At 40.6% G+C, this 25,884-nt stretch overlaps 1 long non-coding RNA gene across 2 annotated transcripts; it reads left to right on the top strand.

The window, feature by feature from the left end:
* The first annotated feature begins 3,289 nt into the window (after nt 1–3,289).
* On the top strand, nt 3,290–22,071 carry LOC147143837 (uncharacterized). 2 transcript variants are annotated; one of them, XR_015087985.1, is made up of 4 exons: nt 3,290–3,503; nt 3,715–4,093; nt 4,170–4,228; nt 20,954–22,071. It is a non-coding gene; the product is annotated as an uncharacterized LOC147143837 (long non-coding RNA). The 2 variants fall into 2 exon arrangements; XR_015087984.1 differs by lacking the exon at nt 20,954–22,071 and having other exon boundaries at nt 4,170–5,415.
* Nucleotides 22,072–25,884: the final 3,813 nt, after the last annotated feature.

Genomic DNA, 25,884 nt, shown 5'->3' with positions numbered 1-25,884 from the left:
CTTGGCGCATTCGTGACATTTCTCCCTCTCGGCGATAGGGTGTAGATTACCTCATCTCATAATGCTTCACGGCTTCATGCTTAGTGACTTCAATCAGTCTACTTACTACTTTAGATGCAGAATAATGTGGTAGATCACTAGTTACTCAAGATTACAGCCGTTGTTGAGCATCACTGAGTGCACTGTACAGGTATATCATTTTGGTGACAATTTTGGTTGGTGTTCATTGAGATTTTGTAACGTAAAATATGTGCCCGGAATTTGAGGCACAGCCTGTTAAAGCTATCGTCGATTTACACTCTCGGCTTACATTTGTTTGTTCAGAACAGCAGTCAGGAAAGCGTTAGGAAGGATGTGAAAACAGGCTGGAAGCCAAGCTAAGTATTTGTTCCTCTTTTTTTTTCTTAATTGTGTGCTCTTGCGGCATGTATGTTTAAACTCCCTGGAGATTCCTCACAAGGCAACATATGAAAAATATGCCCATGGCAGAGGTGAAAAATAGACGTTGAAATAGTATTGAGCTGTCAAGCCTTCAGTTTAGCACATGACTGTTCCTAATGACGCACCTAGCAATGCGTTTAGTGGCGGCTTGAACTTAAACAAATGTTCAGTATCAAGCCAAACGTGTGTTGACAGTTCATGATGGAGAACAGCGAGCCTAATTGAGGAAATGTATCTGAGGGAAACAGGGAGATTTATCTTTAAGCTGCCATGCAGGCCAGGAGTGACATGGAAATACTAGGATGGCCCCACATTAGGCTATAAGAAAAATATCAAGGTGACTTGTGTTAGTTTAACTGTAATTGCAATAAAATGACTGAGCTGTTCAGAAGCCGCAAACCGAATAATGTGAAAGAATAGGGGGGAAATGCATTTTTCCCAGTCCAGCATGTTTCGGCTGTCTGCATGTGTTTGCTCATGTGACTGATGTGGCGAATCGTGCTAGAGGGAAAAGCAGAAGCTAGAGGCTAAAATATAATGGCCCTGTGCAGACAAATGTGAGCCTGAACACTCTTGTCTGTGTATTGTGCAAAGTAAAAGGGACCCAAACAAGCCAAGAGGAACTCAAAAAGCGACGCAAATACAAAGCGACCTGCGGCAACTGTTTGCTCGTTTGAGTGTGTTCCAACTGTAAGGATACAAGGTATTTACTGACATGTCAGGTTTAACCCTTTATTGGGTAAGGAACCATATTTGGTAACTTTACATCAGTGGTGAACGGTGACATTGAATTACATCCTTCCCAGCGGTCTCTTCTCTTCATTTGACTTCAGTGTGATTGGTTGGTCAGAGTAAAACTCCTGCTACTTAGTTGACCCCAGGCAAGCAGCAAAGTGTGTGTCATAGATCCGCTGACCACGTTTTCTTTGCATTGATATTCAGCTAATGGCCTAATTTCCTTTCCATTACTTGAAGAACAAGCTGTCCCGGGAAAAGCTGAGGAGTGTGAATACCCCAACGTTGGGACACACTCTTTGTTCCCCACTCTGTACCTGTTGGTCAAGTGCTTCAGATTTGGTGCTGTCTGCTTGGGGATGGGAAGTTTGGAGTTTAAAACTGATGCGTAAACACACACACGCACACACATGCACACAAAAAAAGGCTCATGTTCACAAAATGGTTTGCATTGCTGTTTGCGCCAAGACCCCAAGCTTTTTAAAACTCACTGTATGTACTTTGAGGATAAAAGAAAAAATAGAAAGGAAAAGAAAAAGGGGTAGTGTGGGCCTTTTATACACAGTAACTCCTCTTCAGATTTTACGTCAATGCAGATATAAGCAAAATTGTATTCGGGCTTTTTAATTTGGTGTTATCACAGTATTTAATTCTGTTGTAAGTCTTATTGCTTTTTGTATATGCAGTTGTCCTGTTCATTCTGTTTGTGTTCACAGCTGACATATATTCTAGCTACTTACTTATTTTGTGCAATTTTGATAATTAATTTGAATACCGGTACTCAGTTTCTTATGACGTGCTCTAAAATATGTTTTCATGTTTAAAAAGATGACATGGTGAATGTGCTTTTGAAAGTTATTTAAAAAAATGCATATTTACTTAAAACTGTGTTGCATTGACTTCTATGAAATATCGTATTTAAAGACCAAATGTGGGCACCGGGGGACAGCCTTTGAGAATGCCTGCTATAGTGGATTAACATTTCTGACAAATGTGTCAGAAATTAATTTTATATTTCTACTTTTTATATAAACTGAACATGCAGTTTCACTTTCCATCGTGTTTATAAGCCATAAAAAAATGGGGGCCGGATCCAGAAATCATTGTGTCTGTGTGTGGTTAGTTACCAAGGACACCGAGGGAAGTAGACGGAAACAAAAGCACATTAAAACAACGTTCCCTCTGAAAATGTGAAGGTGGCCATCACACAATCCAGTACACTTTCAGCCTAAAAGCCATTAATGACAAAAGAAAATGATGAACAAAGGTGAACAAAGTCCATATCCACAGAAGAGTAACATGTTGAAAATGCTTGGAAAAACTTACCTTAAAAAACAAAAGTATTCTCGAGTGCATCTCTCAGAATTGGCTGTGCTAGTGTGTTATAACAACATCAAGACAACAACATTTGACTGGTGCCAATAGCCGCTCGGGTATTTTGTTTTGTTTGATTAAGAAACACGTTGAATGATGCTTCTGCTTGGAAAGGGAGGGATTGTGTGCTCCATGACCTTCTCCCACTTTTGTATTCAGGGTGGATGAATCTGTGTGGGATGTGTATGTGTTGCTCTGACGATTACTGTGGTTGGAAGGTTTCTCTTAACCTTGAAGAAAACCACAAGTTATATGTACTGAGCCGACATGACACTTCAGTTATCCCAACACAAAATTGGCGCTCTCGCTGCCATTCCCTTGTTATACTGTCAATGAATAAAAGATGATGATTTTAATATGAAATGTTGGACAGCGTAAGGTGAAGCAAGGTGCACATGTATATGTATTGTGTGGAAGCTTGGAAGCTGAAAGTTTTTCTATTGAATGTGTTCAATGCAGACACTGACAGTGGATACTGAGCCAAAGTATTCAGAAAAGCTGATACATAAATAACAAAAATATTAGGTATTAGTAATAAATACTTTGACTTGCATGATGTTCTGTGAATAAATTACTGTTCAATTTGGGATGGTTCACTGTAGGTGCAGTGTTTTTCAAGTTGCGGGGTTGACGCTCATGTGAGTTTATATTTTATCAGGTATTTTCATTTTCTACAGTGATGTTCACTTTGAGGAAACGTTTAAAGCCTAACATTATACAAATTGTCATTCATTCTAATTCTGTATTGTCATTGGGTAATGTCAAATTTAGCCAATGTTAATAACCTTGAGATCGACGGGCGGAACTTTTTCCAACTGACGCTACCTACTTGCATGAGAAGTGAGTGTTTGAGCACATGCTGGAGTGAAGCTGTTTCATCAGCTTTTTGTACATAACATCGGGATAAACTACCCGTTTTCACTGGATGTTTGTACTCAGTGGATGCCTAAGAGGTAATTAAACTTGTCTGGTTTTGTTAAAAAATAAACTATTACTGTCCGTTTGGTTCATATTAGCATTTTAGCTAATCGCGATTAGCCTAGCTACAACTGTGTTGTTAGTTGGATTTAGTTTCTAACGGAAAGAAGTTGAGATACAACTTCCCGCTAGTTCTAAACGAAATAGTATATGGACTTGTAGCTCTGTACTGTCCTGTTAATTCAGGAGCAGTCGTGGTCGTTTGTGAGCAGTCAGGGACACACTCTGCTGGAGAGCCTGTTTCCTGCTACTGGCTTGGACAGAGGACTGGTTCTTCGCGCCATGGCTCGCATTCTCCGTTCATGCTGCTGAGAGGAGCGCAACCCCCTCATCTCTGCCAATTTTAGAAAACACCATTATGCAATACTCACTTATTGGATGCTCATCATCATCTTCCAAACCGCTTATCCTATACAGGGTCGCGGGGAGGTGCTGGAGCCTATCCCAGCCGTCAACGGGCGAAGGCACACTACACCCCGAACTGGTCGCCAGCCAGTCGCAGGGTACACACAGACACCATCACTGAGCGGGAATCGATCCCACGCTGCCCGCACACAACTCAGGCGTGTGTACCACTACACTATCAGTGACCTATCTTATTGGATACTCTATTTGCTAATCTTTTCTTTGCTACTCTTCAGAATTCTCTTTTACCTTCGTTTCCCTCTGTGGAGTTCTACACCCATCTCTCACCGGAACTGTGAGTACGCTATCCATATTATTTGTGCAGGAAGAGCATCAGGCCTTCAACGTGTGTTGGACTATGGTACTAGTACCTTGAGTGGGTGTGTGTGTGTGTGTGTGTGAGTGAGTGAGTGTGGGCCCACATTTTCTTTGTTATTTGATATATTTGTGCTTGTTACCATACTTAGGGATGACTAATTGTTGTATTGGACATTTCATAATTCATTGGATTAGGTGCTTTGAGCATATAGTCATTTATGCAAATTTCTCAAGAAATTCTAGACTTTGAGCCGATAGACTACATTGTTTTCTTCCTTTTCCCATATTGTGATATTTTACGTGTTATTTTTTACTTTTGTATTTTCATTAAATGCCTATCATAGCTATGGAAGCCCATTTTAACTAATACACAGGATTGCAACAAATACCAAAAAAGAAATACATAAGAAAGTATAAAAGTAAGATATTCCAACTACTTCCACAGTTAATGGAGGCACCGCCAACAGTAATCAAACGCAACATTTAAAAGTTTATCAAGGTATACACACACACACACACACACACACACACACACACCCACACACACACACATATATATATATATATATATGATAATAATATGGCTAAAAAAGCTGGTCCTGGGTGTACCCCAAGTCTTGGCCAAAATAGGCTGGGACCGGCTCCAGTTGAACCGTGATTCTAAGTCAAAAACTTAACTCTTCTGAAGTCAAAAAACGTAATTTACTTCTAAAATGTTAAGTTGGAAAAAAAACTCTGAGATATAAATAATTTTAATGTATTTCAATAGTTTCTATGAACTTTAACACACATTTCCCATGTTGGCATTTGTACTGTGTATTAAAGCCATCATAAACAGAGACTATTAAGGAACACTGTTCATTCATAGTGTTCCCAATAAAACGCTGGTAATAAAATGTTCTACCTGGCTGTGAAATATTGAATTACTGTATATTATTCTGCACTCTACTCTTTTGACAGGTGAATTCAGAGAAAATATTGGAAATAACATTTTTGTATACCACCTCCAAGAATATCGTGTTTTATTTGTTTGGTCTGACCTTCTCATATACTGTACGTCCAAGTCGTCTCGCAGCTCCGGCCTCCCTGTGTGGAGTTTGCATGTTCTCCCCGTGCCTGCGTGGGTTTCCTCCGGGTACTCCGGTTTCCTCCCACATTCCAAAAACATGCATGGTAAGTTGATTGGACTGTCTAAATTGCCCCTAGGTGTGATTGTGAGTGCGGATGTTTGTCTCTGTGTGCCCTGCGATTGGCTGGCAACCAATTCAGGGTGTCCCCCGCCTACTGCCCAAAGACAGCTGGGATAGGCTCCAGCACGCCCGCGACCCTTGTGAGGATAAGCGGTATGGATAATGAATGAATGAATGAATGTATCCATCCATCCATTTTCTCTAGCGCTATCTCATTAGTGTCACAGGCGAGGGTATTTCAAGACCCTGTTTTCTGCCCCAGTATTAATGAGCTGTGCCCCAGTATCAGGGAGTACCAAGAGTTTTTTTCGGTGCGTGACTTTGTCCCAATAACACTAAGGTTCACAAAAGTTGTCTGCACATGACTAGCTAACCATAGTTAAACAGCAAACCCATGAACAAATTAGGACAAAACAATATACAACAGGGGTCTTCAATCCTGTTCCTCGAGGTCCACTGTCCTGCCTACAATGCAATTCACGGGGGAACAGCACGTACTAGCCTTTGCACACCGAAAGTCAGAGTATAGTTGACGGCCATTATACAGTATATGCATTTTGTTAAATCTTAAAAGAAAATCTTGAAAAAACGGCGATAACGCCAAATAGAATTTTCCTTTAAAAACGGGGATTGCCCCCCACCCCCAAAATAAAAATAAATAATACTTAAAAATCATAAAAATCTGCAAATAGATGGTGCCAAATCCCAAATCTACTGTATATCTGTTTGAATTTGTTTACACAAGAAAATTATATGCCATTATTGACCATGTTGCAAGGAATTAAATCAACTTGAAAATTTGATATCAGTTTCAAGCTTTTTCATAATATTCATTTACAATAAAATTTTACTGTACTACGCTTTTTTAGGCCACAAAAACAGTACAAAACAGTCATTTTTACTGTATTGGGTGTTTTTACAAAAAAGGCACTTCAATTCAACGGACAACCCCTGCCCCCTTGTTGTCCATTAAATCGAGGTTCCACTGTATTGTGATTTTCAAATATTGTTTGGTCATTTAAGTATTTTCCTTGTAAATTAAGGTCCCTAAAGACCAATTATGACATCATCATTGTTTTTCTGTTATTTTGCTGTTACGATACCTGAAATTATATAATATACATTAACAGTGTAGCCTTTGAATACAGTATAATTATTTTTTTTACTCAAAGAATAATGCTGTTAACAATATTCTTTCAGCTATATATAAAAATATTCATTGTAGGCTTATTGAAAGTACAATATAATAAATCTTGAGAAATCGATGCTTGTTTTGAATACTAACTGCAAGTTATTGATCTGTGTCCCATCAGCGCGAACAGCTAAAGGTTTCATTAGTTTATCTATCCATTTCCCCCCCGCCCCGGTATGGATAGATTCTCCTCTGCATGATAGCGTCACGCCTCAGCCGTACCTTTTTTCCTCCACTCATCTGTTTACTGAGCCCTTTCTGCCCCTGTGAATATTTTCTAAATTAGCTCCTGCTCCCGTCATTCTCCCACTTCCTCTCTTTCCTCTCTTCTCCTGCTCTTACCGCAGCGTAGCTCTCATTGACGTTTTTGTCTGTCTGATGCAGATGCCATGAGGAGGGTGCACTGGCCTGTGGCGCTGATCTTCGCTCTGCTTTCATACTTATTAGGTTGGCTCACAGTTGAATGACTGGCCCTGCATGGAGATGCTCACACAAATCTTGTCCCAAAACATTTTAACTCATTCACTGCCATTGACAATATTTATTTGTCTTTTCACAGTCCTGCCATTCAAATGCAGGAACTTATTTCTATATATATATTTTTTTTTTCAAATTTTTTCAAACGTTAGTGTAAAAAAGGGTCTGAAAATGTCTGGCAGTGAATGAGTTAATTAAAAGACATGCCGAAGACGACGTACAGTCTGTTTGCTGCATGCATAAAATGTCATAACAGAAAAGTATCAGGTGGACATGTTGTTTCGGAACTTTGTGTTGTGAGTTTTACAGCTAAGATCAAACAGAATTCGTTCCAGGGCACTGGCTGACCTCTTTGTTTGTTTGTTTGCATATTTCCATGGTAAATAATAGAAATGCAGCAAAACCAACCAACATTGATACAATAAGGAGCTCAATGAAATAGAGAAAGAAGAAATATGATATAATGCGTGACATCAGCTAATTTCATTAGACTCAAGCTCTCTGACCTTAATGATCAACTACACAAATGTGTATTGCTTTTACTTTGTCTTTTTGGATGTAACCACAAAATAGTACCAGAGGTAAACTGTTAGAATAACCGTAAAAGAGAAACGTAAAAGAGATGCTCAGGAGCAATACAACCAGATGGTTGAAATTACTCAAACACTTTGGGCACAATTATGGTAATGTTGTTAGCTGTCTACCTCACAGTTGTGAGGTTCCGGGTTTCACTATCCAGACTTCCTGCATGAAATGTGCTAGTTCTTCCCGTGCTAGCATGGGTTTTCTCCTCTGGCTTCCTCCCGCACTCTAAAGCATGGATTATATGTTATTCAAACTCTAAATTGTCCACCAGTGTGAATGGTTGTTTGTCTGTATGTGTCCTGTAGGTGTAGGGGTAGAAAAAAGTCAAAGAATACCAAAAACACACAGTAGTGAATCCTTTGATTGACACCAGAGTTCTGTTTTACTTTAGAGTCAGACTTTTCCCCTAAAATCTTGGTCCTGAGGGTAGGGTTGCCAACCGTCCCTTGAAAAACGGAATCGTCCCGTATTTAGAAATATAAGTATGCGTCCCGTATTGAATTGTAAAGGGATGCACTTTGTCCCGTAATATCGTGAGAGCCAAAAATAGTCTGTAAAATGTCAATGGCATTAATGAACAACAGTTGCCTTTATATGACAACAATGGTCCTAGGACTTTCTCTGCTCTATGACCAATGAGCTGACAGCATATTCATACACGATATGACATTACCGAATCCGCTTATCTTATTGGTCGAAGTAATGTCGCCAAACTCGATAGCGGAAGACAAAAAAAGCAGCCTGAATGACACGGTGACACACCTTCGAGCAGCAATGCGACCGGCAGAAGCACTACTCCTCAGCAGAAATGATTGCAAAAATACAGAGGACTCGAAAGCAAAAAACACACGGGTCGAAAAATTGCACTGTTTGCCGGCGCACTTTTTCCATAGTCCATGGTGGACTGACTGACCTCAAACAAACATGCTTTCAGTGGTGGATACGGAAGGCACAACAAAACTAGGGGAACCCTACACAAATTTGTTGTCCACCAGGTAATGCCAGAGCTAGATATGGTATGTAAAGAATAAATTTTTTTAACCCTCTGATCAAGGTTAATATGGGAATGTGCAATGAATGTCAGCATTGTGTAAACAAACAATTTTGGGGTGGAATAAACAAGTACAAATGATTGAGAAGTACGTTAAACAGACAGGTAATTGATTAATTGGTGGACATTGATGAATAATAGCTAAAGAATACACACACACACACAGCCTTACATTAATTACAAGTTCAAACACATATGCATAATTTTTACTGTACAGGCACTTGATATGCTACACTTTAATTATAAATATAGTAGAAAAACAGTACAAAAATGTTTTTTATTTTTCTCTTTTACGAAGATGAAGTGGATAAATGTGTGAAAGAAATGTTCTGCCTAACTGATTTAAGGTGAGCTCATTGTGAGCCTCACTTATGACATGTCTTGCTCAGCGTTTTACTCTGCAGTTGTCAAAGACAACGGTGCCTCACTGCAGCAAGATCTCTGAGGAAATATAATTGGAAAAATAGGCTCCACATAATGTGGCATTGAATTGTTCCTAACTTACAGGATGAATGTTCATAAGTTAAACAGGAAAGGTTTCTGTTTGAGAGACATTTATTTTGCTAAGTTAATTTTGTTCATTTGTATTCAAGTAAGTTTATGGATAATACATTTCTAATGTGTTCATATCATTCAAAAATACACATCTTATTCAACTCGGGTTTGAATAGATAAAAATTGTTTCATCCACAAAAAAGAGCTGAAAAAAAAAATCAAGACTTGAAGATAGGTTTGGGCGATAGCAGTGATTTGGGATTTGATCCGATACCAAGTAATACTGGACCAAATATCGCGATATCGATCTGATATTGATACCGGAAGTGACTTAATTTTTTTATACAAAGCTGCAAACAAAACTACATGTGGGCTGCCGCTGCGCTCACACCAGTCATCATCAGTTCAACCAAACTACTCCAAACCATTTGGTTATCATCTCCATGTCATCTTGTCAACAGTGGCGTGGACTCCATGCAGTGCCTACGAGTCGTGGGCCTTCACCCTGATCGTTCTTCATCCAATCAAATGCGTTTACAAAGTTCTGGTGGGCAGGACCAGAGCCAGCAGTCTGTTTCTGTCAAGGCAGAAAGCTCTTTGCCCTTGGCAACACATAGCGAAAATGCTGATTGGATGACAATACAACCTTCTAAATCATGGATTAATAAATATATTATACAGTATATATTAATTCATTTCAGATATCAATACTTTATCTTGAGGATCCATACTTAAAATTGAGCACTCTGGATCGCAATATTGATATTTTGGTATCGATCTGCCTATCCCTAGTTGGAGGCAGTCAGGTCGGCCGTCCCTGACAATGAGGTGTCTCTTATTTATTTTTCCGGAAGTTGTCAACCCTACTTGAAGGGCATATGACTTTAGAGGTTCCACTGTGATGTTTGCCTCAGTGTAGCTGCTCTACTCACACCTCCTCTTCTTGCTTCTTTCCATCCAGTACGGTACCTTTTCAAGGCCTGCGGAGGTGGCTACAAAAAGGTGGGGAAGGCTTAGTATTTGGGAAATTACAGCTTGAAATGACTAGCATCATCTCACAAGCCCTGAGCTTGATCGGTGTAACAGCAAGGTCAGTGTGAGGTAAGAGCAAAGAAAAATAAAAGCTAAGAGGGGGATGAGCAGAAAGCAATGGGAGGGAAAGAAAGGACATGAAGCTATACTATGAGATAAAAGATATGTAAGCAAGAAACAAGTGACAGCTTTGAGGGATGAATGTGTCCCAAGAAGGACGAGGAGGACGGCGAAAGAATCGGAGGAGAGGCGACAGAGATGAAAGGCCCGTGAGGTTGTGTGCTGACAATTGCATCATGCTTCTGAGTCACCGCTTTATGTTGGAGCGTTGGGGCTTAGTCATGAAGGAAGGTAATTGGACCAAAAGCTCCCTAGATCCAAAGCGACAAATATCACATTTTTCTTTGCTTGCTTCGTTTGCCATTCCAACCTGAAAAAACAAATGAACACCAGTAACACTCTGAAGATGATTGACAACATGACCATCACCTGGGCCGAGAGTGCCCAATTATTTGGGTTTGTTGAACGATTAAACAATAATCATTTAATAAACAGTAATCGGGGGAAAAACAGTACATTAGCAATTTTTTTGATGGAATAATTGACTGGATAATCAATTCTAAAATATTAAAATATTGGTTAACTGCAGCCTTAATAGTGATGTAAAATCTTACTATTTAACAACTAGTTCTTCACCAGAAGGAAGCTACTAGTGTATGAAACATGCCTAGCTGGGCGGCGTAGCGCACTTGTATGGTTTAATTGCGAGACAGTGGGCCAAAAGTGAAACAAGTAGTGGAAAAAAGAAGCTACTAGTAAGACAGCCATTCTCCAAGTGCATTGAATTGTCTTACTAGTGAAGACGAAGAACATAGTAGTACATAGACCTTAAGCTGAATATCAAGGATTTGAAATCATTTTCAAATGGCTTTCTATCATTATGGATGGCAACTATTAGCAATTAACTCCAGGAAATGAAAGCTAATGGGGGATTCACAAGGACATCAAGGTATACAAAGGGATGTGAGAACCACTTTCTCAATTTAACTTGATTAATAAAAGACTAGAAGAGGGGCAAATAAAGGGTGGGCGCCATGACAATCTGTAGTCTCATGCAGGGGTAAAAAAAATAGCGGCCTTGAAGTCGCATACATTAACATGATTTCGGCCAATGACGCTAGCTAGCGCGAATATCAATTTCCAGCTTCCTTTAAAGCGCTGAAAGGGAAATTGAGTTGTGAAGTGCGACCTTATTGTAAGCCAATGTCATAAATACAACAGTTGAAAGTCATATATTTGCTGCTAAAGCTCAAGAAAAAGATGCTTCTGATGAACTTTCCCCCACTTTTTTTGTAACAACTGTCTCAATTATTACAATTGTACAAGGTACAATTATTTATCATGGAGCCCACAATTATTCATAATAAAGCCACATTTGAGGTTAAAGCAAGTTTTATTTCTTGGCAATTTGGCATTATTTGGCAAAAGACTATAAAAAGAATGCATACTCTTGCTCCAATACATGCATAACTGATGTTCTAAAATACAATGATCTGTAGTGTGCTCACTTGGTTTTCACCGAAATCGAGTTTTGTCCATTCTTTCCCTGTGTCCCCTTTTTCAAGTCTTGCTCTTTAGTTTTTTTACCCCACCTGTTCTCCTCAGCACGCTCCCTTTTGTCAACCTATTAGCTCTCTCCAGCTGCTCTTGTTTAGGTGTAATTTGTTGTCTCGTCTGTTTGTTTGTTATTTAGTTCCCTGTTTTTTTTTGGGGGGGGCGGGGGGGGGGGTGTCTTGGCCAGTTGTTTGTTTCACATTTCCGTTACCAAGTGTGAAGAACCTGGTTGTCGTTCTTGAGCTTAATTTTATTCTCTACATCTGGAATGGAACCAAAACAGGGTATTGCCGTCTTCATCACTCCAACACGTCGAGGCAGTTAGTCTCCCCACGTTGAATCTTGGTTCTGCACTAGAAGCCAAGCCAATGAATGAGCATGACAAAATCTTACAAAACTTGTCTGTGTCATAGCATCATGCCCACTAATGTCGGTGATGCAGGGTTGCCTTGGTAACAAAGCAAGACACTATACAATTAGACCAATTTGGAAGCTATTATTTATAGGCAAAAGGCTTTAATTGTTATTTTGATGTCTTTTAACAGCCCTTCCTTTAGTGCGCTTATGTACTTTTAGAGGCCTCGTCATTATCCAGTATGTCTTCGGCAGCTTATGGGCTCTACAGAAAAATAAAATATCACTCTTTCTGCGTAAATGGCGTAGATATTAATTCCCTGTGGACTTTATAATATATACAGTACAGTTGAATTAGAGTGACACCAAACTGACCCGTGGTGGTGACTGTCAACACTGCATTGTAATCAGTGTAGCCACTTTCTCCAATTGCATTGAGTGCACGGACAGAAGTTTTTGGTGGTCGCAAGCTGGTCACAGTGAAGATTGTCGCTCAGGGAGGAAATGCATCCACGTACAGGAAACTACCCGACTGGTCCCAACGGTGTCGGTGAGCCAAAAACACAAGCCTCTCTTTAATTATGAGAGAGAGCCATCATCAAGCTGGCATCCTGTTTTGATGGTTCATCATATGCGTAATCTTTGGCGCAAACCACTGTTGACGAATGTTGGGCAAGAAAGGTGAAGGATGATCTGAGAAAGGAATTGTATTTTGATAAAAGATCTTTTCCTCAATATCTAATATGTCTATGATGGTGTCAAAATTGACTTGTGTGGCCCAAAATAGTCCAATAATTACATTTGTCATCTCTGGATCAACACATTTCCACTATATAAGATTGTACCTTCCCACTGGCCCTCCATCTCTCTCTGAGAGCTGTTATGTGGAGACAGCAGCTGACACTCTCTAATAGAAATGGAAGGGGGAAGAAAGTTATGAGGTATTTTCTCTTTCCTTGTTTTCTTCTGTCAAATACACCACCAGATCTTGTTATTATTTTCAATTTTATGTGCCGGGGTGGCAATAAATTCTGGTCATTTTCAACTCCACCAAGAGTATGAGGGTGGAGGCTATCGTATATTAATAGAGTATCTTTGAAGTTTTGCATGATGGATTAAACACAAATTATTTGGCACACTGACCAACTGGGATTCAATTTTGATGCAGATTCATAAAAAGGTTTGCATTGTCTATTGGTTGGACAAAGATATTGTCTTTAAGTTCTGCATGGAAGCAGAGGTGTGATTATTTTGCTACATTCGCTTGTCATGGTGTTAATTTGTTTAATGTAAGTCCCAAACCAGATTAGGTTTGCTGTCAACACTGACTATCTTTCACGCTTTCAACCTAGTGAGAATTCATTCACTGCCGGCTATTTTCGAGCATTTTGTTTTTTTTTCGAAACCTATGGCATATTGTGTTCAATCAATGTTTAAATAAACACAGACTCTACCAAATGAAAGAATACTCTGCCCTTTCACCAGGAAATAAGGTTTAAAATTCTGGCACAATCACAAATAAAGAGCACAGTTTGGTGATGAGGAAGATAAAGCTGCAGATTGACACATTTTACTTTGCCACCAGATTTGTTATTTCACATTGTATTCGCCACCTAAACCACAGGTGTAGATAAGTGCAGAAGCATGTCATATTTTATTATTTATTAATTTTTTTAAATAAATTAGGTTCTAATTTAAAATTAAAGAAAACTAATTTTGTAAGGGTAATAAATGTCTTGGTAGCTTCAGTGATGTGCTTTTTTTTTTTTTCTTCTCAGATTTACATGTTTGAGTTGAGGGGGAAGCATTGTTGACAGGCAGGCATTTATCAAATACTGTACTGTACAAGTGGTGCTGTATTCTAATGGTGGGAGTTGTGATGAATAAATGGTGACATGATATCAGCCAGGAGTTACCACCATCATCACAGTCAAAACTCATCATCGAGCCTACAAAGCTTCTCGTGTTTATCTCACAGTTCATTCCAATAGCTTTGAAATAACATGTTTTTAATTACTTATCGTCATACTTTATTTAATTTGTTTTTTTTTTTTTTTGCCTTTGTTAGAGTTCTATGAAATGTTTTGGAAACACGGGCAGCGATGGTTTATCATTCTCACAACAAAGTGAATAAATTGTCCATCATATCACAGCAAAAATGACAATGGAAGCATTGCATTTATTATTATCAATATTAACAAAGATAAGAGGAAGCAAAGCCAAGCTAGGTGGAGAAATACAGTGGATTACTTTACAATTAGCGCATGGGAGAAAAAAAATGAAGGGTGCTTTTAGGGGCAGAGGGAGAAACAGTAAGGGAGATGAGGAGGAGCAACACAAGAGGATGATGCTCAGTCGACTCCTCTCTTGCTGCAGGCTGCAGCCCGCTTTACTGAATAAATAATTTCCACGATCAGCTCCACTCATAACATTCCATATCGAAGAGGTCAGTCTCATTTGGATCTTCTCTCATTGGAATAATAATGATTAAAAAAAAAAAAAAAAAAAAAAGAAACAACGTCCTCTCTCTCTCCTCAAATGATAAGTTAGCGTTTGAAATCTATCATAACCGCATGAGATTAATTATGCGTATTTACATCCCCCAAAAAATTCTGAGACAGGGCCAGCGCCGCGTCATACTTTATGGACTTTAAAGTAAACATTAAACATGTCCAATGGTGGCTGCGGGCAGTGGTGTGCTGATAAAGGTGGTGCTGCGGGGATACCGTGATGACTTGCAGCTTGAGGCTATAAAAGTCAACGCACATATGGCGTGCAAAGTATATCAGAGCAGCATTATCTGAGAGAGGGTGAAGAAGTGCTGTGAGCTAAGTGATAAGGTAGAGATAGAGCCATGGAATAAGTTCCTGAAAGCGTTGATGCTCAGAAGTAGCAATTCTCTTCACTTCACACTTGTGTAGCCTTAGTGGCCCTCCCACACTATTGTAATATTGCTGCAAAAGGCTGATAAAGCTTGGACAAAGCTGCAAAGACAATTTTTTCTCTGATTCCGCCGAATGGGAACCAAAGGAAAATTGTAACCTCCACTGTCAAATACGTGATATGCATAATCCCTTCATGTTTGTGCGTGCTGACCATAGACTTTGATCATTTCATTTGTATTTAAGACTGCATGAAATTCTTTATGACCACTAGGGGGCAGAAAGACTCCAACACAATGGCCCCACGTTCCCATTGCTTCTTGTTCTAAATAAACAATCACCTGTTGGCAAGCTCATTTAAGATCCACTTCAGACTGACATTATCATTGGTTTATTAGTTGCTTGACTTCCTTTTTAGTAAACCGTTTTAAATTCAAACTACCATAATTAACTCCTCCAAGGCGAATGTTTTCAACATAATGCATGACATTTTTTTTTTTGTACATATCCTAAACAAAGGGGTGGCCTCACTTTAAGACTACAGTGCAAGACAAATGGTGCATTGGCAATCGCACACCCCTTCTCAAAAAATAACATTTTTGACACAAAATAAATCCATTATTTGTCTGTTTAAAGTAATAAAGATACAAGACACAAGGCAATGGGGACCCAGGTTGACAACATTAAACCATATGACGTCTAACCAATGGCGGAGCAATGCGGTGAGTTCAAAGACTGTTCAGAATTTGATGTCTACGCCTTTGCGTGATGGTTCTGTTATCTTTGGCTGACAACCTCCTTCACTGTGCTCCTTGCGTAAGGGTCGATTGCACAGGCCAGAACACTTGTTGTATAGAAAGATAGACAACACACACAATAAACGCACATCAATTCATTTGCAGCATCTGATGAGTCTCAGAAGAACGGATTAAACTTCTCTGTGCCCAGCCTCCAACTTTAATTCCACTGGGGTGACACTGACAGGCTCCTACACAAGGCGGTCTCGCATCGTCCCTGCAGTGTGTCTGCCCTGAGGCTTCCTTCCGGGTTGCACATTCCTGCAACATGGGGTGTATGTCCAAGAGCACACTTTACCACGTGACTGGGGAGGCATCCGTAGGTTGTAGACTCTAAAAACAGTTGGGTCAAAAATAACTATTTTTGGGTTAAATTTGACCCAATTGTTGTGTTAAAAAAGGATCGACCCAGACTTGGGTCAATTTGAACCAAAAACTTGGGTTATTTAGTTTTGACCCAACTTTAAGGGTTAAATGAATACAACAAATTGGGTCAAAACAATGCAAATAATTGGGTTATTCCACTATTTTATTTATTTATAATGCTAAGGATAATGCTCCTTCCCCAAAATGTATTTATAACAAGTAAAAGTTTCAAATAGATGTGTATTTATCATCAGGTACATCACTCCTGACATTGACATAATTTCAGCAACAATAACAGTAGATGATGTACATTTGGGGCACTATGTCCCAGGGCCGGGGCTGGTTGAACGCCCAATTTTAGGGGTGACACGCCTGAAAAAAATACAGCTAAGTTCCATCTCAGCCTACTTGGTGATATGCTTATGTTAACATGGCAGGGAGGTCATTGTTTGTTGTGCGGTCCTCAGTCATAGTTTCATAAAGTAGAATGCATACGGACCCAGAATTTTGTTCAGCACATTCATAGTGGAAGTGAGAACAAATCTAAATTAAAAAGTAGTGTTTACAATTCTGGCAAATTCATACATGTTTGTGTCACGGTGCTTTTTAGATATGAATTGAATGAATAAGTCACCAAGGTCAGTCTGCAAAGTGGTGTCAGTGTCAATCACTCTGATTGGCTGTCAGACAGGAAATCAGTGCATGAGATGGATGAATTTGTAAAATGGTATACAATTTATTACAGTTCTTTAAGACAAGCATCGCTTCCTTGTGGTCATCACCAGACAACTGTCTCACACTTTCACACGGGGCGTGATGAGTTGTGGGTCCATCTTGAAAAGTGTGTTGAGATATATTGACCTCTTGAGGAGAGTTGCGATCACCAGTTTTCAATCGCCAAGCAAGGTAACCAGAGCCACTCTGGTAATCATAGAAATGTTCCTGTGGATTACTGTAAACACATATAAACACACGTGTCGACATGAACAGTATGTTGGTGGCTGTCATGGCCGGCAGTCATACTTAATTAAAGTGTACATCTGGCACCTGTGTATGGGCCTGTAAGGTTGAATTTTGACCCAACATAAAACATTACTGTCATATAACCCAAAATATAGTTATTTTGAACCAACAATTGGGTTAATTTATAAGAAATAACCCAGAATTTTGACCCAACACAAACAATCAAAAAATTGGGTTCGTGACATAACCCAACTGTTTTTAGAGTGAAATTGGGTTAATGAAATAACCCAACTATTTTTAGAGGGCAAACTTAGTCATTGGTAGATGATCTGCACTCACACTACACAAGATGCACATTGTCACTGCCAGAGGGTGCAACGACATTACTGGCTGTGTAGTGTGCAGAGGTAAATTCCAGCATGAGCCAGAGTCACATTACAGATGGTGTGATGGCCCGATTCATCATCCTGGGTCCACTTTCTCATCTGCATCTCCACATTTCCCTTTGAAAGACGGAGTGAGAGGGAATAAGAAGAGGACGGCATATTCCTCTCATGAAGTAAAACATCACTCCTCCTACGAACAAAGGACTTCCGGTAGGTGTCGGGGGATGGGTTGGGGGGGTTTTAGGGTAGTGGCAGCATCACCCGAATGTGAAGTGGGGTTAGCAGAGGTATCAATGATGGACTAAGGAGGATAACATCACAGGCTGGAAAGCCACTGATTTTTTTTTTTTTTTTTTTTTTTTTAAATGAGGGGACTTTACAGGTAGGAAAGAGAAAACTCAAAACTGTCGGTAGGTGAGGGGGTTTGGTCCGGAAAAGGCAATCAGTAGATACAGAGCCCTCGCCAAATGTGGCCTTTAGTCACGCGGCGGTAATGAAAGCCATTTTTCTGGATTTGGACTGCGTATTCTGCTGTGAGAGATGGCGCAGAGGGATAGTTAAAGCGAGTGAAATATGTTGCATTTGTGCATTGAGAAAGGTCAGTGATAAATGCTGGGACTAGATCAGATTATAGAAAGAAACATGAATAACAACATGAATTACAGGTAGTGTATGTAGGTGGAAGTGGACCCCACGAGCCATTTGCATGTGTAGTCAGCTGCGATGGAGTTGGCATCTGCCACAGATATCAGGTCAGCCGTTTTGTCCGCATTCAATAACAAAGGGTCTTGCTCTGCTTTAACACTGGGAGCATCTGAGGTTAAGAAAGGGGGACAAAGCAAAAGCACAATCAAAGGTTAACATGCCAACTTGGGACATGTCATTTACCAAGCCATTAAACAGGTATGCTGCATTGCTGTAATTACTCTTGCGCTCATTTCTGTCTGAATGTGTTCATAACCCGGCCCTAATTGGCCTCCGTGCTTTGGTTATCACGCCATTAACCTCTTTATATGTCGGAGCAGCGCAGATGCTTCTGCAGCTCAACTGAGAATTGGTCCTGTGACGCAGAAGGCCCAGCACTGACAGTACATTCGCATTCGAACTGTGGCCAATTCCTCCCTTTCATCCATCTATCTATCTAAATAATTCTCACTGCTCGAATCCTGCACAGTCCTCGCCTGCTCACTTTTTGTCTTTATTTGCCCCTACCCGAGAAGCACTTTATACTTCCCGGGGGTGCCATGTACTTGAAACAATAAGGCCATTAGCGCCTACTTGTCTCAACCTATGTTCACACTTGAAGAACACTGCCGAGAAAAAGCTTAAGAGACTAAAACCTCTGGGATGGTTAGATCTTCCTGTGTTGGTCTGCTAACAAAGACCGACATTGTTAAGTGGGCTACATCGCCTTCCATAAAAGCTACTACAATTTTCCATACATAATGAATATCTACAACTGTCAAGTCCATCAGATAAGGATGGCAGAATCCATTAGGCTTGTATCATGGGCTTTGGTGAATTAGGCAGCCCTACATTTTCAACACTTGCATTATTTAATCATCACAACCGGGGCAGAGGGCCTGACACCCGAGGCGGGACCTGGGGCTTCAGTGGAGTAGTGTGGCCTCGTACGCAGCCCTAATGAGAGAATGTTTGCCTCGGTAGTGGCTGAAAAGGCAAAGTTGTTTGGGTGGGTATGCGGTGATGGGTCAGCCACTTAAACAACATGACATTTGTTACCTTCAAAAGCGCAGTGCAGAAACAAAATCTCAAATCCTCTTTCTCTGATAAAAGACAGTACAGTATTGGATGAATGGATGCAGCCTTCTGAGCAAAAATTTGGGATATTTGAACAAATGTGTTATGCGCTCTTGTTTATTATATTTACTTATATCTTTATTTATTGCTTGTGTGTCCTGGCAGAAACATGCACACATAAAGACATCAAAAGGGGGCTTCAGCCTTTTGCTTTCTGAGGAAAAAGTGCCTTTTTACAGGGACTTTTTTTTTGGGGGAATAAATGAATTCCCACTCTCTCGTGTATAAATATGCATTCTTCTTTTAGCACACCTTCCTTTTCAAATAAATATAGATAAAGAAAAAAGACAACTCCAAATAGCTGGTCAGGAGATGATGGTCATTGCACTCTGTAAGATGCTCTCCCCGCCCCCTCCCTTCTCCTAGAGCATGGCTGCGAGCACAGAAGCAGAGACAGGCAGCAGCATAGCCCAGCCCTCCTCAGCACGGTTTTGTTGTTGCTTTTGTTTCTGGTGTTTTTAATCTTGGAGTTGAGTGGCGATGAAGGAAGCGCTTGAGTCACAAATAAGACCAAAGATATGTATGTTGCGCTAACATGCACAAATGAGCTACTGGCTGATGCATTTGGGTTAGCTAAGGCCATCTAAATAGGCCTATGTCTTTTCGGAAGTTTGTTCTTTTAGAAGGAATGAGACCAATGATCCATAAACTTTAACTCATTCAGTACCAGACTTTTTCACACCCTCTGTGAAATGACATATAACTATGTCATCGGCATAAAATTAATCTCAACATGTCTACAATGTTGTCAATATAGCTCTTACTAGGTTAGTTGACTGTGAATTGATTGAATAACTGACTGACTGATATGTCTTAAAGCCACTACAAAAGTTCTAACAGAGGACGTTCAACACAATCCGTGTTTGGTTAACACCCCCATCATTTGTACGCTTAAACTCCGACAGTCTTTCTGTGTGGCCAGACTACAAAAAGTGGCGATGCCTCATTTCCATATAACATGGACACACGCACACACCGAACACTATTTTAAATTAAGTATTCATTCCACACTCATCAAACACATGCCCTTTGGCCACTGGTTGCTGGCTATGTGACATCTAATCTTGCATTATTGATTTGGTAGACTGGAATCCCACGACAAGCCAACAATGGGCTTTGTGAGAGATACTTTAATTACCACAGCACTCACAAGATAGTTTCTGGGTTCCTGCATTCAGGAAATTGTTATTTTATGGTGAGTATGATGGACCTAACAGAGAAAAGCAGTGAGTACAGCTGGATGACACAGGCCCGGAGGACAAAAAAGGGTTTAGAACCTTCTCTCTTGTATTCACAGAGATAGCAATCCTCATTTAGACTGCATACATTGGAGCGTTAATGAGAATCGCAATTGGCAGGGTCCCATGCTGACTAGAACCTGCCATGTTTTATTCAGACCCTAAATGGCAGCGCTGAGTGCTTACTTGCTAGCTCAGCTCAACTAGGACCTGGTTTTATAGAGCCGTCACCTTTGACCCTCTTCTCCCTGCTCTGCAGCCAAACGACGGAGACCTCCGCTGGGTTGGCAGAGATGAGCAGTGGGATGGTTGCCATGTCATCCCCCACCACCTGGACCTGCGTGGGCTGAACTCCGGTGGGTCCGACACACATCCAGCACAGTTGGACCTCGACCAATAGACAGACTACGCAGGCCCACATAATGACATGACAAAGTATTCCGTGAATTAAAGATGCAGAGAAAGTAACCAATAACTGTCAACTGGTGGGAAAACCACATTCAACGAATAATTCCAGATTCAACCACACGCACGCACGCACGTCGATGATGGGAGAAGCAACGAACGTGGGAGGTAGAGGGACAGGCATTAAAATGACTAGTGACAGTGCTGTTGTCCGACTGCTGTTCCCCACAAACACGCAGTGACATTCCTTCATGCTCATGCACAGTGCCGAGCTTTGAAGCCGTAGCGGGCTGCTTCCTCTGAAATGGCATCAAACACAAAGACGGCCATGCGGCAAAGCAAATGCACAATTAGGACACAGTGCTGCAGTGCATAGCAGAGCCACAAATCACAACAAAGGTTTTAAAGCAAAGCCAAACACAGGAAAAAAAGAACACCAGCAAAGCAGTTTACATCATTATGCATCGTTTGAGAAGCGTGCAAACTTCAACTATTGGTCACGAGGCAAAACAAACCGAGGAGAGAAAAACAGAAGTGTTCGCTGTATTCCCTTACAGAGCCCAATGAGCTGGAAGAATGTGGTGGCCCCCTCATTTAACTGATAAGTGGACGCTTGGCAAATGACTCAGTTGCGATGCAGTCAGCTGAGATTCGGGGATAGAAAACCGCGTACTGATACACCACCATACAGAGCCTTCCTGGGGGCAGTTGCATCCCTTACAACCAAGGATACAAATCAAATCCATAAAATCTGATCATCAATCCTGCGCATTTGCCAGAGCTGAGCATTCCATCTATGTCTAGGTTTTCACCGCAGGCAAATGCGACCCGGATCAGATTTTTTTGCCCATATGCGACCTGTATCTGATTTTATTTTATGACAGTTCTGATTTTTTTCAAACCTGGGCCGCCTTCGAATGTGGTCCTACATCGGATATGTATCAGATTTTTTGCAATAAGACCGCAGTCTGAATGGCCAGGTATTGTGCAATAAATTCAGTGAATCAAAACCCCTTGACTGTATTATATGATTGCAATATTTTGTGTCCAGCGACCACTCTTTTAACTCTGACCTATGCTACTACACCGGCTATAGATACAACTCTATTTCAGCAAAGTTTTGAAGTAATAATAAACTCCAGTGTTAACGTCTGGCTCCAATCTACAGTATTTTCTGTTGTCTGGCTATAATCCTATACTCACGGAAACGTGGATAAAGGTTACATCCCAATTAAAAAATTTTGATCTGAGTCAGTCAAATTGAGCTTCGGTGTCACTCAAAATGAACTTTGAGCTTCGTGTAAGGTGACAGGCTTCTTTGCTTCATTTGTGGCATCACAAGTTGGGCAGCTTTGTTGTCGCTTGCACTCAGGATCAACACCAGCACTCTGGTCACAACTCTAACAAAGGATGTCCGCATCTCAATGCATCTGTAACAAACTTTTCATTCCGCAAACAAGAAGAGGGATTTTATACAAACTAGCATGGACATAAACAGGGGCTATCGTGTGTAACTGAACTAACCTTAAAGAGGATTATGGTCCAGAAGGCTCCAAAGGAAAAAAACAGATGAGGCTAACCTAGGTTCCTGAATGGTGTGGTTCATCTTGTGAAGTACCCTTGAGCCATACCTTTTACGATGGGCGTGTTGTAACAAACTGGACATTTGTTGTATTCGCTCACAGGTCACACAATCATGTACACCTGCAAATTGCTTGTGGGTATTCTCATTCATCCAGGTCATTTCTTTCTCAGGGCATTGAATCGATCGCAAGTGGACTGCACTGTTTGTCTTGGAAGACATTTCGCCCAGGCTGGTCTGTCCTGACCAAGACTTGTTGCACGAACTGATGAAGCCTTCTACGACGAGAAGCGAAACGTCTTCGAAGACAAACAGAGCAGTCCACTTGTGATCGATTCAATGCCCTGAGAAAAGAAAAAAAAAACATCTGCAAAATCTCAGAAGAATTATGTTCTCGTAAAGATAAGAATGCTATTTTTTTGTATACATACACTGCAAGCAATTTATTCCACAATACGTATGTTTATTATTGTGGCCGTAGGTTGTTGTGGCGTAGAACTGCCTGCTGCACTGCACTGGATTTCTTTTTAAAAGCACCGTACGTAATATTATTTAAATTAAATTGAAATTTTGTGGCCTGGGAGGGTAAATGATGTCAATACACACACTATCCAATAAGATATGTCTCTCACAGTATACATTGAGTTTGGTGTTGTATTTGCTTGTGAACGCCTTACAGACTAGCATTAGCCTGTCATTGATGGGTGATGCTCGATATCTAACCATTGTCCCCATGAAAGACCAAATCATATGGAGCAGGTCAGCTGGCAGACTTCATTTTTTCTTTTCCTCCTCAGAAGCAGGACACAACAAAACAGCACACTCTTAGACTGTCTTGGTGAATACAAATGGCAAATTAGCTAGGCTGTAATCACAAATGCTGCGCATGAGCTCTTGCAAATAAGAATATTAAAATCTCCTCATTTGTACACTTGAATATATTGCCCAAAGCTTCATTTTGCTCCTCTCTGTTAGTGACCATGCCAGTGCAGCACATCTAGAAATTAAGGGTCTTATTTGGGTGATTACAGAGAAAGTCACAGTCAAGAAAGACTAATTCAGACACTGTGAAGAAGCGTCAGTCTTAATTAACCTCACACTGTTTCACATGCATTAGCGCTCACACGACAGAACACCGAGTACCTTGTGTAAGATCAAACGTGGATGCGGCTGCCAGACAAATAAGAGCCTGGTTAATAATGCTCATCGTCTGTGTCAGCTTTTATTCACTTTGATCATATTAACATTTGCAAAAGACGAGGTGAGGAGAGACACGCTTGCCTTTTTGGAATCAGCTGCTGATTCAGTGTGAAGGTGCACTGCTCATGGTCACAAGCATTCCTTTTATTGCGCCGTCTTACAAGAGGACATTTTCACAATGTTGGCGGTTGCAAAAACGTTGGTTCGACTGAATGCTAATGCTTTTATATTTCATCTAATGCCTTGTGCTCATACTAAATAAATAAAAACATGCCCTTGCTCAAATTGACAAGCTCAATCGTCGGTATGAGCAATCCTTCATGCTGGAATGAATGGCAGAAATTATGCAGCTACATTTTGTGGAAACCTTCCATGGAATAGTTCATTGTAATTTTTTTTTACAGTGCTTTAATCAAGTTCTTCCAGTAAACAACAGAAAACATGGATGTTCAATGGAATAAAAAGGGACTCATCACTCCTTTCAGATCTCAGTGAATTTAGTGGAGTCCTGTCATGGACTCACTTATTCCTGTAAATTTCCATATATTTTTGTTCAACTCCATAAATCGCCATGGAGAATTTCCAACATTTCAGATGGTCACTGACTCAGTTGCTGTTTAAGTTCATACTAAAGGTGCTTGATGGTCTTGAGGTCAGGGTTTGTTGCAAGTTTTTTCACATCAAACTGACCCAAGCATGCATTCATGGATCCTGATTTGTGCATTTGGGGCACAGTCAGGCTGGAACAGAAAACTGTCATATCCCAAATGTTTCCTCAGTTGCAAGCAGAGTTATGCCCCAAATATCTTCAAGAGGTAGTAAGTGATTCATCCCACTTCCAATTCAGAGATTGTGGTGAGAGCTACTCAAGATGGCACGGCACCTAAAACTCAAGTCTCGATGACAGTGGGGGGGGGGGGGGGGGCGCAGCAGCGTCAGCTTTGCATGCTGAGACCACAACAGGTCAGGAAAGAGATTAAAACAGATAATTACCATGGTGGCACAATGAGCGTGACAATAACTCAGAGCAGTAGCTAGTTAGCTAGTTTTCTCTGGAGGTTTCCATTGTGGTTTGTAAAAGTCTGCCTCATTTCAACCACAGCGGGAGATAGTGTGCAATGGCTGCAGGCAATGTGCTGCACCTGCATGTAGCCCCCAGAGGAATAGGAAGGCTTGGGGAGACTGGGTCATGTATGTAAATCTTTGTGTCTACCTCAAGTGATAGCAAATGTGATGCAATTCTGCATGCCACACATAAAGAGTGCGGAAAGTTTATTACGTGGTTCACAAGTAAGACAGTCTGTGCCCCGGAGCAAACTTGAAAACTCCCGACATCATTGCGTAGCATGAACACAATATCTCAAATCAAATTATTTACATAAAGTAGGTGCATCACTGAAACCGGATTTGAGGCTGTGACTTGGACTCTTCGGCTCTGTAGTGGAAATAAGCGTTAGATTCAATGCACTAAGACTGTTGAATATTAATTCGGTGTTTGTTCTATTATAGCTGAAACAAACATTTTCTATTCAGAGAGAAAAGCATTATCTATTAACCATAGGAGTTGCAGTCGCACAAAGTGTGGGCTTTATCGCCTCGGGACTGTACACTGAAGCAATTCAGCTAAATTAGCATAGCTGCTATAAAAGTGTATGCAATGACGCTAATCTGGAGGCAATTGTGAAAAATGTCGAATAATCATTAGTTTCAATAATGATGTTAATAAAAGAATTTATGCTGGGACTGCAGAAGACTTTGTTTTGGAGTTAAGACTAATTGTATTCCTCCTCTGAGCAGTTAATGTTAATACTCAAAATACCGTGAGCCCCTGTCCATTGCGGGGGAAAGGTTCCAGACTCAGCAACAATAGATCAAAACCTGTGAGATAGTGAGACCATTTAATCATAGACCATACAAAGAAATAATAATTTTACGCCCCGCCCCACAAACTTTCCAAACAAAATTTTCAAATTTCTTAAAATACTCAGTGCAGTTCAGTTGCA

The sequence above is a fragment of the Filicampus tigris genome, chromosome 8 (genome assembly GCF_054856515.1).
Source record: "Filicampus tigris isolate MCC_2025a chromosome 8, RoL_Ftig_1.0, whole genome shotgun sequence".
NCBI lineage: Eukaryota > Metazoa > Chordata > Actinopteri > Syngnathiformes > Syngnathidae > Filicampus > Filicampus tigris.
Note: the sequence above shows the minus strand (reverse complement) of the source record. Positions and strands in the feature narration are given on the sequence as shown.